Source organism: Ceratotherium simum, chromosome 10 (assembly GCF_057802395.1).
Source record: "Ceratotherium simum simum isolate JZ-2026a chromosome 10, ASM5780239v1, whole genome shotgun sequence".
Lineage (NCBI taxonomy): Eukaryota > Metazoa > Chordata > Mammalia > Perissodactyla > Rhinocerotidae > Ceratotherium > Ceratotherium simum.
The window spans coordinates 64777631-64794928 of NC_141909.1; the positions used below are offsets into that span (position 1 = coordinate 64777631).

Sequence of the window (17298 nt, forward strand, 5' to 3'; positions counted from 1 at the left end):
AATCTTAAACTATATTTCTAAGTAAGTGATAACTGTTTTAAATGAGAGATCAGTTTTACATTAACAATTATGAATTTCTCTACACTACAAAGATAGCTGAAGGCTTAATTACCTGGTTAGGGTTTAAGTTCCCTCAGTGCTCTTGCTGTGAAGGAAAAAAAAGAATATTTAGCAAATGATGTGTGCTTAGCCCAAATGGACTGGATAGTCTCAGTAACACCAGGAGAAGTTTGATTTTTACTTGGGTTTCCTCCAACAAGTATTGCTTCAATATCTCTGGTCATATGGTTTTAATTATACTTTATATATTTTCCACTGCGCCTTTCACCTCCATTTTTCAACCTGACGGGCTGAACTTGTCTGATTTATAATCTGCCCTGGTGACATATGACAACCTTCATTGATAGTATAGAGTGAAGGGAAATAGGAAGCCAGGAAAATGTATAAAATGTATTTGTAACTTCCTTACAAAGTAAAAGTCTGTTACTCTTCCATTTTGTGTCTTCATACAGTCTTGTGAAAAATCCAGAAGAAAAAAAATAAAAAATGGATAGGTCTGAGATAGAGTCTACCTATTAGAGAAACCCCAAAAGATTATTTCAGAGTATTTAGTATAAAACTTTCAAGCAATGTCTTAAGTAAGAAAATTCTTGTATTGAAAACTCAAGTGGCAAAATATTTTGTGTTTTGAAACAGGAGGTAGAGGTCTGCAGTTCTTTATTTCCTTACTGGATGTAACTTTGTTCTCGTCTGTTTTTTCCCTGTGGTTTTGCATCTCTGCCCTAGGAGGCAATTTAGGAGACTTAACTGTCCTCTTAGTACTGCTTCAGTGTTCAACATTGAGCAACCGTCTTGCACGTGATATGGATATGCATACAGAAATACAGTAAAACTATTAGGACACATAAAGAGGTTGTTGAAAGTTCAAATGTAAATCCAGAGTTGGAAAACTTGTTGCTACCACAGATTTTAAGAATAGAGCTAATGCCAGGAGTATTTAAAATTTTTTTCTTGACGAGTAAACTTGATTTGCTATTGGTGTTTCACTTGGCTCAGGAAAAATGCTTAGGCAGTTTCTTTTTCTCCCCTTATGGTAAATGTTACTTTCCACTTTTTTTTTTTTTTTTTTCATTTTAGGGCAGGGACTGCTGTTATTTCTGGCAGAACAGGAAAATGCTTACAAAGAGAAATCAGTTTTTATTGATTATCTTTAAATGTATGATGAAGGAAGGCAACAGGAAGTGAATCTGAGACCCATGAGATTTATGCTTCCCTCTCTAAGCCATGTATAGATTTTTTTGAATTATATAGAGCTAAGTGTTCCACTTTATGGAAAACTCAAGGGGAAAGACCATTGGGGAAGTTATATGTTTTTCAAAGGACTGTTTTTTTCTTTGTATATGCTTTTCATGATCTCTGCGTTGGTAAGAGTTACTGACATTAAGCTAAGGGTATAATTTATTACTAGCAGTTGGTAGTCTTTCATTTCTCATATATATTTCTCATATCTGTCAAAAAAATAACTCTGAATGTAAAACCTAAGAGGGTTTTTCTGATTCAAACCTCTTGAAGGCACAAGTAAGTAAATACATCCCCTTACCCAAGATAATAGTAAATTTTGAATAAAAAATAACTTGAATTATGGAAAAGGTTTTAAAAAATCTGCCATTAATCGCTATCTTTTAATGGTAGACCACTGGACAAATGCTTCAAAAAGAATTCCTCCTGTTGTTCATTCCATAATTGTTTGGGTTTTTATTCATAAAAAGTTAAGTGGTAAGTATTTTTATTTTATAAAATTTTTCCTAAAATGGGTGGGTTTCATAAAGACTGCAAAATACCAAACCAGTGAGTTCTATGAATTCCATAGCTGGCAATGCTTCAGAAATATAGTCTACATACAGAGGACTCTGCTATGAGGCGGATTCTCTTACTAAAAATGATTCACCCAGAAAGGTTATGTTTAGCTAAAGTTAGGGTTGCTCCAAAAACAACAGGAAGCAGGAGAATGGCAGAGTACAGAGGCATCCTGTGTAACCCTGCCTGCTGTGTCTAGAGTTTGCACATATGGTGTAACATCAGGCCGCAAAACCCCTGCAGTACTTTGGATCGAGTTAAAGGACCAAGTGTCAACCTTAATTTTGAATCGTCTTGCTATGGTTGGTTAGAGGTTAAAATGTCACCTGTCAGCTGATAGAACTGCACAATATGGGACTGTTGTACATGGACATTTGCTACCTATAGGAGGAATACTTCAAGGAATCAATGACTTGTGCGTTTCCTGTGGTCACTCGTACATAAACTTTAATTGCCACCATCTCCATCTTATATCTTAAGTCATGTTTTTGTGCTAATTTTTTTTTTACATTTATGCTTTTTTTGTGTGTGTGTGTGAGGAAGATCAGCCCTGAACTAACATCCGTGCCAATCCTCCTCTTTTTGCTGAGGAAGACCGGCCCTGAGCTAACATCTATTGCCAATCCTCCTCCTTTTTTTTTTACCCCCTAAAGCCCCAGTAGATAGTTGTATGTCGTAGTTGCACATCCTTCTAGTTGCTGTATGTGGGACGCGGCCTCAGCATGGCCGGAGAAGCGGTGCATCAGTGCGCGCCTGGGATCCGAACCCCGGGCCGCCAGCAGCGGAGCGCGCGCACTTAACCGCTAAGCCACGGGGCCGGCCCTGTCATATTTTTAAAAACCAATCTGGGTTGAGTTTTACCCTCAACTGAGTTTTTAAAAGGCATGTAGAAAGCCTTTGAGAAATATAACATGTAATAAAAATGTTAACATGCATATAGTATGGTAATGGTGTCTATGAGAAAATAGAGGTTTTAATGTTGTTTTTGTTTGTTAAATATAAAATTATGTGCTTTATAATACTGCTGTAGTCATTAAGTACTTAACAAGGCTTTAAAAAATTAATATCAAACTTTTGATATATGTGTTAGTAAAATATCTTAAATGCTGTGTAAGTGAAACATATAAGAACGTTGTAAAGACATGTTAAGTCTATCTGTAAGTTCTGGGAACTGGTGCTTACAGATGTCAGGATCTGAATTTGTAGATTTCATCTTAGGAAACTGCTGGTGCTGTAAGGAGGGGATATCGAAGAGAGTCCCCTAATTCATTAGTTTGAATGTGAGTCACATATATGTATCAAATGGGTGTAGAATGCTAATCAGTGGCAAACAACTACCTTTCCAGTTTAGACACTGTTCTGTTCCAAGAAGCCAGGGGAGACCAGCTCCTCAACTAATTGATAGCTAAATGCTGCTCAAGATGGTAATGATGACCAAGTGTCTCTTTGAGCATCTCTGTCTCTGTGTGTTGAAAGCATCATTACCTTTCCAGGGCTCCCTCACTGTAGGGTCCTACCTGTGCCTGTCTTTCATCCCTTGGGGATGAGAGCTTGGGACTCTCCTCCCCTTGCTCCACTTTAAACCTGACCTGTCGTATGATATGCCATATTATGCTTTCCTTCATATCCAGGCTTGCTCTCAAGTGACAACTGAGGAATAAGATAAATGGCGTGTTGGCATATTAATGGGCATAGTGGCTTTTTAGTGACAGTGTCTTAACTGAAAGAAGTTGCTCTAATTTTACAAAGTCCAGGCATTTCTTGGGTCAGTTGGGGGAGCAGGCAGTGCTCTTTTTGCTCCTCTTTAAATTACACCTTGTAGGTTACAAACTACTCCTGTTCCGTTCAGCTCCCTCTGACCTATGATAGAAGGTCCAGGTGAGTTGTCTTGAGTTCTGAGCCAAGGTTCTCAAACTTGAGCATGCATCAAAATCACCTGCAGGACTTTTTAAAACATTTTTGCAGCCCACTCAGGAATTTCTAATTCAGTAGGTTTGAGGGGCTGGGGGGCGCTGATAATTTGTGTTTCTAACAAGTTCCCAGATGATGCTCATTCTGAGACCACACCTTGAGAACCCTGTCGTAAATTAATTATTTCATATTTTTAAAAATGTGACTTCTGGTAGATGGTTTACTTTCAGAATTTACATACTGTTTAGTTGTATCATGATCTGATATAAATCTCTCTAATTGGACCATAAAAAGACCCCCACCTCTGTAGTTTGGTATTAGCTTAGCACATCTTTGTTCCGTCTCTTCTTGTTTTTGTCACAGAAAATTGTTCTCTTGGAGTTCTCTCTCTTAATATGTATTGTATACATGTTATAATTATTGTCAACCTTAAACATAAAACAGCCAGTTATTTTACCAGCAAAATGAGTTTATTTGGGAATAGCCAAAGAATTGCAACTCAGGATATGATGCTATGGTGGACCACAGACAAATCCAACAAACAAGGGAGAGAAATGTTATTTTATAGAGGAAAAGGAGGAAATTGGGAGGGGTTGTGTTGACTGAAAGTGCATTGGAAAAAAGCAGGAGTTTGGTTTCTCATGCGCTGAGTTGCTGGGGTAGTTGATTTCTGTTTGGGACGAAATGTATATTTCTTTCTATAATTGAGGATTCTTTCCTGTTGACTTCTTTCTGTTGGGGTCTGTAATTGACTGTCTTTCCTGCAGTTGACCTCCAGTGGTACTGCATGGGAGCTCCCCCTTCCCATCTCCTGACTCCATTTGAAATGAAGTTCCTTTTATTAATTTTCACATTATACTACATATATTGTAGAATATATCCATATATATTATATATATTCTTTCATTTACCATTGTCCTATACCGGAAACAAGATTTTATAGATGGAGAACTCAAAATAAGACCTTAATACACCCTCTGTAGTTTTCACGCAGTGGATTTTCAGTAAGGAATTGCTAATTGAAAGACATGAAGACCATACTGCAGACCACAGAGAGGGGCCAAGACAGCCCTTAGCCAACTCCGTAAAGCCATGTATATCTTGGGAAAGCAGAATGATTAGGCCAGGAGGGCACGCAGGAACCAGCCAGTCTGAGCTTCTGCTGCCAGGCAGGATGGTACTTAAATCAGCTTCGATGAAGAAGGTCACCTGGTCTTAAACATCTCTAGGGAAGAAGAAGATGCACTCTTGCTGAGTAATAGTACTTTCTAGGGCCACGGACCACGCCTTTCATCACAGCCAGACATTCCACATACATTGATAATAAAGAGGAACAAGCTTGAGATGGAGGCGCAGACAGTGCAACAGTGTGAGCCGGGCTTTGCCAGCCAGGAAGGAGTGAAAGGGAGATGCAGTGTAGACAACCCAGACGAACCCCAGGGATAGCATCTACTCCGAGCTCTGGATTTGTTTAAATCCGGTTAAAGGTAGGGATGCTGATGAATTAACTAATCTTTTATAAAATCGAAGACACCAGATTTTCTGTTTGTATCTAATAATGTTTTAAAATTATATTTTCAAGTAGTCATTGTTAACAGCTTTATTTTTTCACATACTTATTTTTTCTCCAGAGGAACTTGTTTTTTAAGCCTTAATTTGGAAAGTTTTTCATTGTTTTCACACTTTCTTATGATGCTTCCAAGTTCCCCATGTCAATAGTTGACATCAGAATTCAATACGATATTCTTTTAGTTCTCTAGTGGGCCTAAAAATCACCTGAGAGTTTATTCCATGCGAAAGTCCCAAGCCCTGCCCCAGTGAGTCTGATTCGGTAGATCTGGGTGGAGCCCAGGTGAAGCACTTTTAACAAACTCCCCAGGGATTCTAGACACAGAAGATCCACAGACCGAATTTTGAGAAACCTGAACCAATTTAATTCACTTAAAAGCTTATATGTTACTCGTATGGGGGCATACACTTATATCAAGTGTTAAGCTAAGTATGGATTATCAATCTCTTTCCATCTGTAGTTGTTATTTGGGGACAATGTAATATAAGCAGCAAATATCAGAATTAGTGTAGGAACAGAGCAGGTTATAAACTGTGTTCTCCTTTATATTATATTACTGACCTTAGGTGTTACTGGTGACGGTCAGACCTGTGTCTACACTCACAAAGCAGAAGAACCAGATCTTGTCCATGCTATGCTTAGATGAAGACTCTGTTTCGATTTGTGACTCCAGCTGCAAATCACAAACCCGCTGTCATTCCCAGCGCTATGTTTTGCGTCCTTCACCCTGCGACGGTATGCTGCTGCTGGTTCATGTTCAGTTAGGGTGTGCTCAAATCCCTGGATTCTTTTCTGCCAGGTGTATTCAGTTTTTCCCTATTTTGAGTTACTGGTTTTTGCTTCCTAAGATTGTCTCTCTGAAGTAAAAAATAATAATGATAATAATTCTTAGAAATGGTGGAGTAAGGAGTTATCCATTGCACTTGGGCCTATCATATTAGCAACTATGCAAGACTTTTTGCCTAGAATTATTTAGATTGGTTTTTTTGACATGGTCCAAATCTTCATTTACTTTATGTGGAGTAGAGTCTTTCTAAGAGAGTGATTTGATTTTAACTTACTTCCCTTTGTTACCACCAGCTAACACAGCTGTAGCCAGATACTACTGAGGCTGGGGTCAGTATGGGTTAGTTAGCCTTGCTAAAATGTAGATTGCAAATTGGTTAGCTGTCTTGTAAAAACATGTTGTTATTCACAAAGAAAACCAACTGAGGAATGTGAATTCTTAACTATTTCTGTTTAAAAAATTCAAAACACACACTCAAGAGAGCTTTACATTGTACTATATAGTATCACAAGATGCATAAAATTTGCACTCCACACAAAGTCATCGTTGTTGCACTGTTAGTACTTGAATTAGCCAGCTACTGCCAGCTTGGCAAGAGTGTCTTATGTATGTGTTGGTTATAGTTAGAAGGAATAACAGCATCAGGTTCAAAACTTTTATTCTTGGATGTCGTTAAAATTCATCTTTTTGTCCTCCAAAGGTATCACCCTCAAGTGTGTTCTGAGGAGCTCTGATTCTTGGGTGTACCAATGAGTGTTAACAGGAAAAGCAAAATAGTTTTGGGAACAAGTAGATTTGAGAAACGCTTGGTTATGGAAAGTTAATAGATTTCCTTACAGCAGAACTCACAGAGCCTTTAGTATGTTGATGCCTATTACCAGTCTCCTGGGGGTAATGGAGAAGGTATAGTATTAAGTGTAGAATTAAGTGTTTTCCTAACTTATCTGGGCCCAGCACCCTAAAGGGACTGGTGATCTGTGGAACAAATTCAGTTCTCATTTCACCCCACTCAGGCACGTAATTATTCTTTTTTACAGCTGAGAACGCGGAATATTAGAGAGTGACACCCCAAGTTATCCCATCAGTTATTGGTTGACCTGTGAATGCTGTCACCATAATATTAAAGTGTTATTGAAATTCCACCTCAAATTATATGTAGAATTCAGAATTTCTGACCATGATGGATAGTAAGTTTCCTAACATAGGTGAATATTTTTATTGTTTCTTTGGTCCTTAGTTTATGCTTGTAGTAGGGTAGAACCACTTGTAGTATTACGATACAGCAACTTTTTGCCAGTTCTCAAAAATATATGTTACAGGTTAATGTCAATAATGTAATATGTAGTAGAGAGGCCATTAGGAGAGAATGTCAAAACATCCGACCAAAGCAAACATTCTGTCTTTTAAAAATTGTTTAACAGAAGAACTTTATCTTTCATTATGACATGCTGGCCAAGTTTTCCAGTGTAAGTATCCCATTGTTAGAAGGCCTTGTAATGATCCTTTGTTCAGGTCGAAGATAATGTTAATTCCAGAGGACATACTTCTTAAATAACAAAACCAAGGACCTCATGTCTCTCTTTAGAAATGAAGGATGATGTTCTACTTTGTCAATCTTGATAAATAAAATATTATGATAGAAACAAATGGCATTCTAGCTAAATCACGCTAAAGGAGTCTAGGGATTTCCCAGGGACTTGGGAATGGTCATTTTTAGAAGCTCAGGAGGTTGGATTCAACGTTGCCCCAGTTCTGGTGCATTGATATTGCTAACTAATGATTGGGGGATCTAGTTTTCCCTTCTTTTCTTTATATGGTAGATGTCATACCAGTTAGTGCTTTAGAGATTTGCTCTTAGAATTCATGAAGCTCAAATTGTAATGTAAGCTCCAGAACTGACCTGCTTATAACTTCAGTAGATAGTTTGCCTTGCATGAGTCTCATATTTTCAGTAATCAGATAACACCAGATATCTTGATGTACTAAAACATGTACAGATCTTCTTCAACTTACGCTGGGGTTATGCCCCAATAAACCCATTGTAAGTTGAAAATATCGTGAAGTCAAAACTGCATTTAATACACCCTAACCTACTGCACATCATAGCTTAGCCTAGCCCAGATAAACAAGCTCAGAACACTTACATTGGCCCAACATTATAGTTGGGCAAAGTCATCTAACCCAAAGCCTAGTTATTATAAAGTGTTGAATATCTCATGTAATTTGTTGAATACTGTACTGAAAATGAAAAATAGAATGGCTGTAGGAGTACAGGATGGTTGTAAGTATATCAGTTGTTTTCCCTTGTGATCCCGTGGCTGACTGAGAGCTGCAGCTCACTGCTGCTGCCCAACATCGGGAGAGAGGATTGGACTGCATATCGCTAGCCCGGGGAAAGATCAAAATTCAAAATTTGAAGTATGGCTTCTACTGAATGTCTGTCACTTTCACACTATCGTAAAGTTGAAAAATCATTAAGTTGAACCATAGTAAGTTGGAGACTGACTGTATAAAAATATTCTCAGATAAAAAGAAAGTTCCATCCTATGGTTCTGTTTCTCTTATATGTCTTATCCCTTCAAATAGAACAGGAACTAAGGTGTATATTTTTCTTCTAGCCTTATAGTGGTTAGAATAGTAAATGACATCTTATATATTCAGTTAATACTTGATATATTATTTAGTTTTAATTATTTATTAGCAAGATGTTTATCTGTGAGATGTGACTTTGTTCTTCTCTACTTCACAGGAATATTTCAAGGACAAAATAAAATAATGCCACAAATGTGAAGACGTTTAAAGCAATGTCCCCTTAACTGATGTCCCTGCATAATGTTAGTCCTTTGAAAAAAAGTGTTCTGTAGTCATATATGTTGAAATGATACTGCGTAATACTACATCTCTATCTCTTCAAGCACATTTTAAAAGCTCTGAATGAGCTTTGTTTATTTTCTGCAATAAAGAAACCAGCTGCTATGGTCTGAATATTTGTGTCCTCCCCTAAATTCATTTGTTGAAATCCTAGTGCCCAATGTGATAGTATTGGGAGGTAGGGCCTTTGGGAGATGATTAGGTCATGAGGGTGGAGCCCTCATGAATGAGATTAATGCCCATATAAGAGAAGTCCCAGAGAGCTTCCTTGCTCCTTCTGCCATGTGAGGATACAGTGAGAAGTCTGCAACCCGGCTGGCATCCTGATCTCTGACTTTCAGCCTCCAGAACCGTGAGAAATAAGTTTCTGTTGTTTATAAGCCACTCAGTCTATGGTGTTTTGTTATAGCAACCCGAATGGACTAAGACACCAGCTTAACTTTGTTTAACACTGGCTGGCCCTGGCTAAAATACAATACACGATTCAAATTCCTACCTCAGCCAAGTGGCGGATTATGTCATACTATGAACTTTTGGGATTTTTGGTGAATAGACAAAAATCACAAATGTTTAATCTAGGAATGCCCAGGGTCCATTACAGTGTGAACGTAATGCTGTAGGAGCACAAGAGAGGCACTGACCTGTCTGGAGGGGTCTGTGAAGGCTTCATAGCAGAGGTACTAGTCGAGCTGGGTCTGAAGGATGAGCGGAAAATCCCTGGGCCTTTGGGCAGGGGAAACGTCAAGTTCTCAAAGCCAAGTAGTTGTAAAAAGATCTGATGTGAGTTTAGGGAATGGCAACATACTACAGGGTATGGAGTGGGGGTGATGTGACAAAGGATAAAGTGGAGAGGACAGAAAGAGTCAGGTTGTGATGGCCCCTGTTTATATTCCATGCTCAGGATTCTATAGTTAATTAAACTAAAGCTTTTGAGTGGTTATGGGTAAAATTGACTTAGAACTATATAACCTAGTAGCACTGAGGAGTAAAGATTGATTTGGGGAACAACAAAAACCAGGAAAGGTAGTGAGAGGCCTGTTATAGCTGTCTCAGCCAGAGATGGTGAGAATCTCATTGGGGCTGTGGGAATAAAGAGAAAAGGAGTTGGAAGACATTTCTGAGGTAGAGGCAAACAGGTCTTGCCACTCCTCTTTTTAGAAGGATAGATGAATGAATGAATGTCTCAGTAATTTTATGTATCTGTTTATAAAAGAAACCAGGCATTTTCTTTGTTTTCCCTAGTCCCTCAGAAAATTAAAACAAAACAAAACAAGAAAATATGACTTAAATTACAGCAGTTCTGTTTTTGCTTATAGAGCAAACCATTTTAAAAAGTAATAAGTAATATTGTTACCATGGTTTGTAGATGTAACCTACTGTACAACTTTACAATGTGGATGTCTCTGATTTTAGAATTGTTTGCATGTTCATCTGTGTGAAGATGAGGGCTGCTGACTGCTCAGCACACCTGGGGGCTTCTAAGAGGAGCATTTTGGTAACAGCTGAAGTAGCTGTCAGCGTCGAACTTCACTGGCTTCTCACGAGCAGACGTTTTCTTTTTCTCTCCCAGAAGTGCAGTAAATAGTAAGTGTGTAAATACATAAACAATAGGTAGATGTGTAAGACTGATTTTTATATGTCTTATTTTCATAAAAAACATTGACTTTTTACTTATACTTTTATTTATAAAGAAATGAATGTGATTATAAACGTTTGTAATTGAAAATTGCTGTCACCTGTAGTAAATGCGTCTTTTAGTTTCGAAACCTAGTAGATTGCTGTCATAGCGTATGTTAGTCACGTTACAGCTGCGTATTAAGGTACAGCAAGAAAGGAGACTAGTTATCCTCTGATTATTATCAATGAGTTAGTGTTATGTCCCATGAGCCAATTGCACTGAAGGCCATGAAACACGAAATGTACTTGTGTCATCCTGGTATAATTTATAGTTCCCATATATTTGTCATATCAAATTTTTGAAAAAATGCAATATGCCTTTGACCTCTAAAATAGTATGATTCTGTGATTAAATCTAATCCTCATTTGATGTAGTGCCTCTTGGTGAGAGTCACTATATGAGGCATAACTTTCTTAGCTGTTTCCATTTATCTCTGCCTTTAAGATCCAGAAGCTTTAAAAACACACACACCCCTGAAATTGTCTTATGATGAGATTACCCAGATCGTCCTCTCAGCAGTCCACTAACATACCTCCCATACTGGTAGCACATTGCAGCTGATGATGTTGGATGGGATGAGCACACACGGGAAGCCCTGGACTCCTTACAGGACCATGGCATTCCAATATGCATGTGGCTGGAAAGGGGAAAACATAGGTACATGGTCAAAGTGGGAATAGCTTTTCTCACTCCTGGCTACAATTGGCTCCCCATAACAATCCAGGCTCCCCATATCATTTCCCCTCCTTTACTGTGTGTGCACAGTTGTCCTGGATGCAAATATAAGATTTTCCTTGTTCTCCTCATGTCTAGTAAGGAACTACAATGGACTAATTATTTTCTACAGTTTAGTGTATGGTAGGACATCATTTTTGTTGCTGTTTGTTTTTCTCAATTGGGGTTGCATTACCTAGTCTAAATGGAAAATTGTAATTCTTAGGTATTAAGGCAATTTCTTTATAGTCTCTGTAGTCACTTCTAAGTAAGAATTAATTCTCCTAATAGTACTCTGAGGAAGAATATAAATTTCAGCCTTAAGAGAAGTCACCCCAGTGCTTACAAGGCTTGAAAGTGTAGACATACTGGATGCAACTACATGAAGACAAATTTACTGTAGAGTGGTATTTTTTTTTATTCATTTACTCAACAAATGATTTTTAAGTGCCTACTATGTGTCAGCCTCTGTTCTAGGCACTGGAGATACAATGCTGATTGGAAAGTATCGTTCTTGTCTACCTAGAATTTTAGTAAGAGAGACGAACATTAATCATATACTCCCCCAAATGAATGTAAAATTATAAGTCTGATAAAAAGTTAGAAAGAAGAGGTGCATCCTGGGCAGTCGTGATCTAGGTGGGATGCCAAAGAAGGCTTTCCTGAGGACATCAGGTTTGAGTGGAGACCTGAAGTTTGGAGGAGGAGAAGGGGAGAGCATCCCAGCAAGGGAACAGCAGGGACAAAGCCCTCAGAGTGAGCAAGCAGGTTGCCTTTGAGGCTCTCTAGAGCAAAAAGCCTGAGGGAGGATGGGTAGATGAGGCTGGAGAGGCAGGGGCCAGAAGGATTTGGTTAGGATACTTGTGAAATTAGAAGCCAGTGAAGAGATGAAGAGGTTTGAGCATGGTGATGCTGCTTATCCCTGTACCTGCTCACGTGAGAAGTTTGTTCATTTCAGGCAAGTTGTTGAAGAGTTAAGTTGAGAGGTAATTGGCTGGAAAGCACCTGGCTTCTTGTACTTATACCAGTCCTTTTGAGGTAGAGGTAATTATTATTATATTTTGAAAATATAAAAAGTCATTGTGAAATTTTAGTGTATTGTTTGAATGGGTAAGTTAAGTATTATTGATATCTAGGTATTTCATTAGGGGATGCAGCTGTTAAAATTTTGCACCCTATACTTTTCCTTTACAGAATTTTGTACACTTGTGATTACTTACTTAATTTTGCAATTATGTGTATAATGTCTTTCTTCTCTGATTGATGTATCACTCTCAGGACAGAGGCCTCCTTTGTTGTATTCACCACATTATTCCCAGAGCCTAGCAAAGTGCCTGAGACAGAGCAGGCAATAGTAATTTTCTGTCTGCCTGATACTTGATAATATGGTCTCTTTGGAAAGCTGTTATATATGTGTTTTCAATCCAGTTCAATTTTGCAGCTGTTGATCAAATTTCTACTTTGCAAAATGGCCCATGCTAGGCCTGGTGTTGAATACTGACTTGAGTATGACAGTGTCTGCCTTCAAGAGGCTCAGACTCGAGGATGAGGAATTGTAGAGATAGATGTGATGCAAGTGCTAAGAGGATTCAGAGAGATCTTATTTGATTGGTGTCCTCAAGATCCTGTGAGATATACATATTGAGTAGGCTGTGGAACAGGTCAGGTTCTACCAGCCTTAGCTAAACTCTTTAGCCTTTCTCCTGAGTCTTCAGCATTGCCCATTGAAAAAGCCAAAAAGGGCCAGGCAGGGGTATGTTAGGAGCTTGGGAATGTTTTGCTAGTGATCAAATTCCTTTGTGAAATGCTTTCCCATTTGTTGGCGGTCAGCCTAGGTAGGCACATGATCATTGAATTGCGATCTTCTGCTCCTCCCCTGCTTTACAGAATTGACTCTGTCTTAATTTCCTTATATTCCCAACCCTGCAAGTCCCCCACTAAGATAAAAGTCTCACCGGACTGTACTTCACTTGGCTTGGCCTTGCTGCCTCTCCTTAGAGATCTACACAGTGAGACTCTGGACTCAGGGAAACGTAAGAGACAGAGATCTGAAAGATGGGATGAAAATACAATCGACATGACTTGGCAGCTGATTGTGTTTGGTGAGAATGAGCTCTCTGTTTTCACCTCTGTGTCCCTCCTCGAATGAGGCTGCCATTATGAAGAGTGGGCTGTGTGTAGGAGGCGTGGTTGTAAGGCAAGGTGATGAGTTCAGTTCTGGACAGTTTGTGGTTCAGATTCTGGTAGGACTTCAAGGTGGAAGGTGAAGTGGGCGGTTGGAAACATGGGCAGAGAGCTCATGAGAAAGATCAGGGTTAAATTATAGATTTATAAAAATAGTTTCTTTGAAAACCTTCGTGTGAGAATATTACTTCATTTACTTTTAAAAACACATGGCCTTTAAATCCTGACATTTTCTTTTACTCTTTGGCTGTCATGGTTGGAATGCAAGCTCCTAGCTATGTCTAACTTGACCATCAGTTCTAAGCCTCCCCTTGGATAATGCCAGCTGCTTAATAGCCACTGTGCTGGTGGACCAGGATTACAGAGATGTTTGCGTGTTGTAGGAACAGATTTTATTTTTCTGGAATAGATTGCAAGAAAACTCAAGGTAGGGGAAAAAATCAGTCTGCGTGATGTTCACTAACACAAAGGCACCTTGGGGAAAGAAGATTCTAGAAATGACCACGTAGTGAAAAAGCAGAGGTATTAAGGATGAGTATTTTAACAACTTTTTTTTTTTCTTTCTTTTTGGTCTCATGCATAAAGATGGCATTCTATTTTGATCGCTTGGTGGAAGACAGTGAGTTCATTTATCTCATCCACCCACTGGTGGCTATCCTGATTATAGCCTCCTGGTAGGCACCATTTAAAATTCAATTTGGCGGCCTGTGCCCTTGGTGCTCAGTAGATTTCATTAAATTACACAGCAGTGAGCTTTTCTTCTCTGTGTGGCACCTTTTTATATACATTTGACTTCACTGTAATTTCAGACCATTGTGTGTTGTGTGGAGTGGTTTTACCAGAATAAGTTTGCAGTCCAGTTAGAACAGATCTGGACCTCTGAATCTGATGAGATTTTGGTGGAAAATATTGGACGAAGGAAATGTTTTTATTTCTCTCTACTCTCCCTATTTAGCTTGTTAGGCTTATAAATTGTGGCAGATTGTTTTTGTAGCATTACTTACAGCATCAGATTAGGATAACAACAGTTTTTCCCACATGGGATGCGTCAGAGTTTTACATGCACTCAGATCCCAGAAAAAACCGTTTCTGTAAGACTGTAAGTAAAATGAATTGTTAGTACTTCCTTCTTGTATTAGCAAATCTTCAAGTACTGGCTTCTGTTCACGTATTCACATTGTTCTGTGGCCACATGTTGTCATGTAAAGCAAGTGAACACAGGATCTGGACAGACAGGGCTGAATTCTGCCGCTCATCAGCCTCACAGCCGCGGGCAAGTTACTGACTGTCCCCCTCGGTTCCTTCACGCAATACTAATAGTAAAACTAACTCAGTGGGTTTTCGTGAAGTTTAAATATATGTAAGTCACGTAATCTCAGGCCTGATACAGTAAATTGCCAATAAAATGGTGGCTATTACTCGTAGTTCGTTTAGCTTAAAATATAGTTAGCATCCCTCGTTCATTACACAAATGTTTATTGAATCTTGCTCTGTGCTAAGCAACATTCTAGATATTGGGGGTAAAGTAATGAATAGAAGCTGACTAAGAAAGAACTGTAGAGACAGAGCCATAAATAAAGAACATCATTTGGTTATACTTTCATCTACTTTTAATTTGCTCTTGCTCCCCATGGCATTTCCCCAACCAATTTTTGAACTAGTCATATTCTTATCTGCAGGTGACTTATTATCAGAGCCTAGTAAAAACACTTTGTTACTAGCTGAATTTGACCTCCACAGATCATAATTTGAGATGCAATATAGATATCAGTATCTATCTGTAGATGTAGATAGAATATATGTATATATATATGTATAGATATATATCTATATATATTATATATCTGTATATAATATCTGTATAGATATCCTTAACATCTAGACAAATGGGTTTCTTTTTGTTTTTTTAGCATATGCCCTGTATTGTAGGTTTTCTCCATCATGGTGGTATTTTTTTTACATCATCTGTAGATTCTGTGAGGTCCCTTCCTTAAACCCTCCATCTCTCCTCCAATACCCCCCATGTATTTATAGCCTGATTGCTACCTGTCCATATTTTTATCCCTTTTGAATAACCACAGAGACCAATTGAAAGTAAATTAGTTCTTTAGAGCTCTAAGTCAACTAATGTCAGCCACTTTTAATATAGCGTTTTATAATACACCAAACACTTTTGTACATGTTATCTCATTTAATCTTAAAATCCTGCACAGCTTTGTGCTTGAAACTGTGGGAGGTGATATGAGAAATAAAAGAAGTAAATATAATACAGGGCTGTGACCTCAAGGAGTTTGTAAATTCATGGTTTTGGTCACTAGACTCTTCCCCTCCGAAAGATGTAATTGTTATTCTACCCACAGCAGCTTCAGTATTGTGTTATATAGCTAGATCATTATTTTATCTTCACAAAATGAACCTTGCCAGTGACGTTTGCAGGTATATGTTGAAGTGATGTTCTCTCAGATTAGAGCTCAATTCAGGGGTTTTGGAGCTTTCATTTCTGATCCTCTGGGGAATTGAAGAAAATAAAAAGAAAATAATATCTTTGATGGTTGTGTATAATTCTTTAAAAACTGTTCCAAGTATATTATAGGAGAAAAGTAAAAAGTCCTTTGAAATTGAAGTTAGAGATAGGATAGAATAATGTGCTGTAAAACAGTGAATTACTTTGATATCAGAGGCTGAATCCCATAGAATGACGAGAAATTTTATTGTCTTGAAAGTACTACTTTTATTTATTTATTTATTGTCTTGAAATTATACTACGAGATAGTTAATGTAATATGTAACTATATGTAATTTAAACGAGCTACTACAACAGTCATGATCTCTGGATGCCCACTTGAAAAGCCACCTGACATTAATTATTGTTCTCACTGAGTGTCATGGGGTACTATCACATTTGTTTCAAATGGCTCAGAAGACCTGTGCTAGACCTGTGCTGTCATTTGCCTGGACTTCCTGCACGCCTGCCTCTCTCCCATCCATCCTCAGGTTGCTTCCACAGTAACCTTCTTGGCTGTGATCATGGCCCTTCATGCTCTAAATACCTCTGTTGCTCCCTGTAGGATAAGTACCTTCCACAGTGCCCCCAACCTCCATTTGTCACATTGCCATCCACTGACATCCTTCCTGTGCATTACACTTCGGCCAAACTGAATTTTATAATGTCTCTTGTGTGCTCTCTGCACAGTCCCACTCGCGAGCCTTTGCTGACACTGTTCCCTTCACCTTTTTTTTCTCCTTTTCACAGGCCTGAATTCTTCCTTTCAAGGCCTCATCTGAATGTTGACTTCTCCATAAAGTCTTCTCTGATTCCACAGCTTGAAGGAACTCTGCCTTTCTTGAGCTTCCTTTGAACTTTATCAACATTTTTGGAGGGGGTAGAAACCTGGGGGAAGCACTATCTACCATGTGTAATTGTCAGCCCCCCTGCTGTAATCTCTCAGCACACTCCGTACTTATCAGAATTTTTACACTCATTTGACTGATGATTTGCTTAAAACGATTCAGGAAATTTTTAAATCCAGGTATTCACCTGAGCGAGATCCTAATCTGGGGTCCATGACATGCTTAGCCTGTGTTCTCTGTGTGACACTTAACTCCGCCCCTTTCTTTTGGCTAGGTCACTTCTCGTGTCCGGTACTCTCATCCCTCATAGTAAAATACAGATTCCGTCGAATTTTCTGTTTTGGATGCCAATAGCCCTATGCTTAAAATAAAGAT

At 38.6% G+C, this 17298-nt stretch overlaps 1 protein-coding gene across 3 annotated transcripts in view; it reads left to right on the plus strand.

Moving 5' to 3' along the window:
* Nucleotides 1-17298, plus strand: part of LHFPL6 (LHFPL tetraspan subfamily member 6) — a 276970-nt gene that overhangs the window by 42136 nt on the left and 217536 nt on the right. The window lies entirely within an intron of this gene.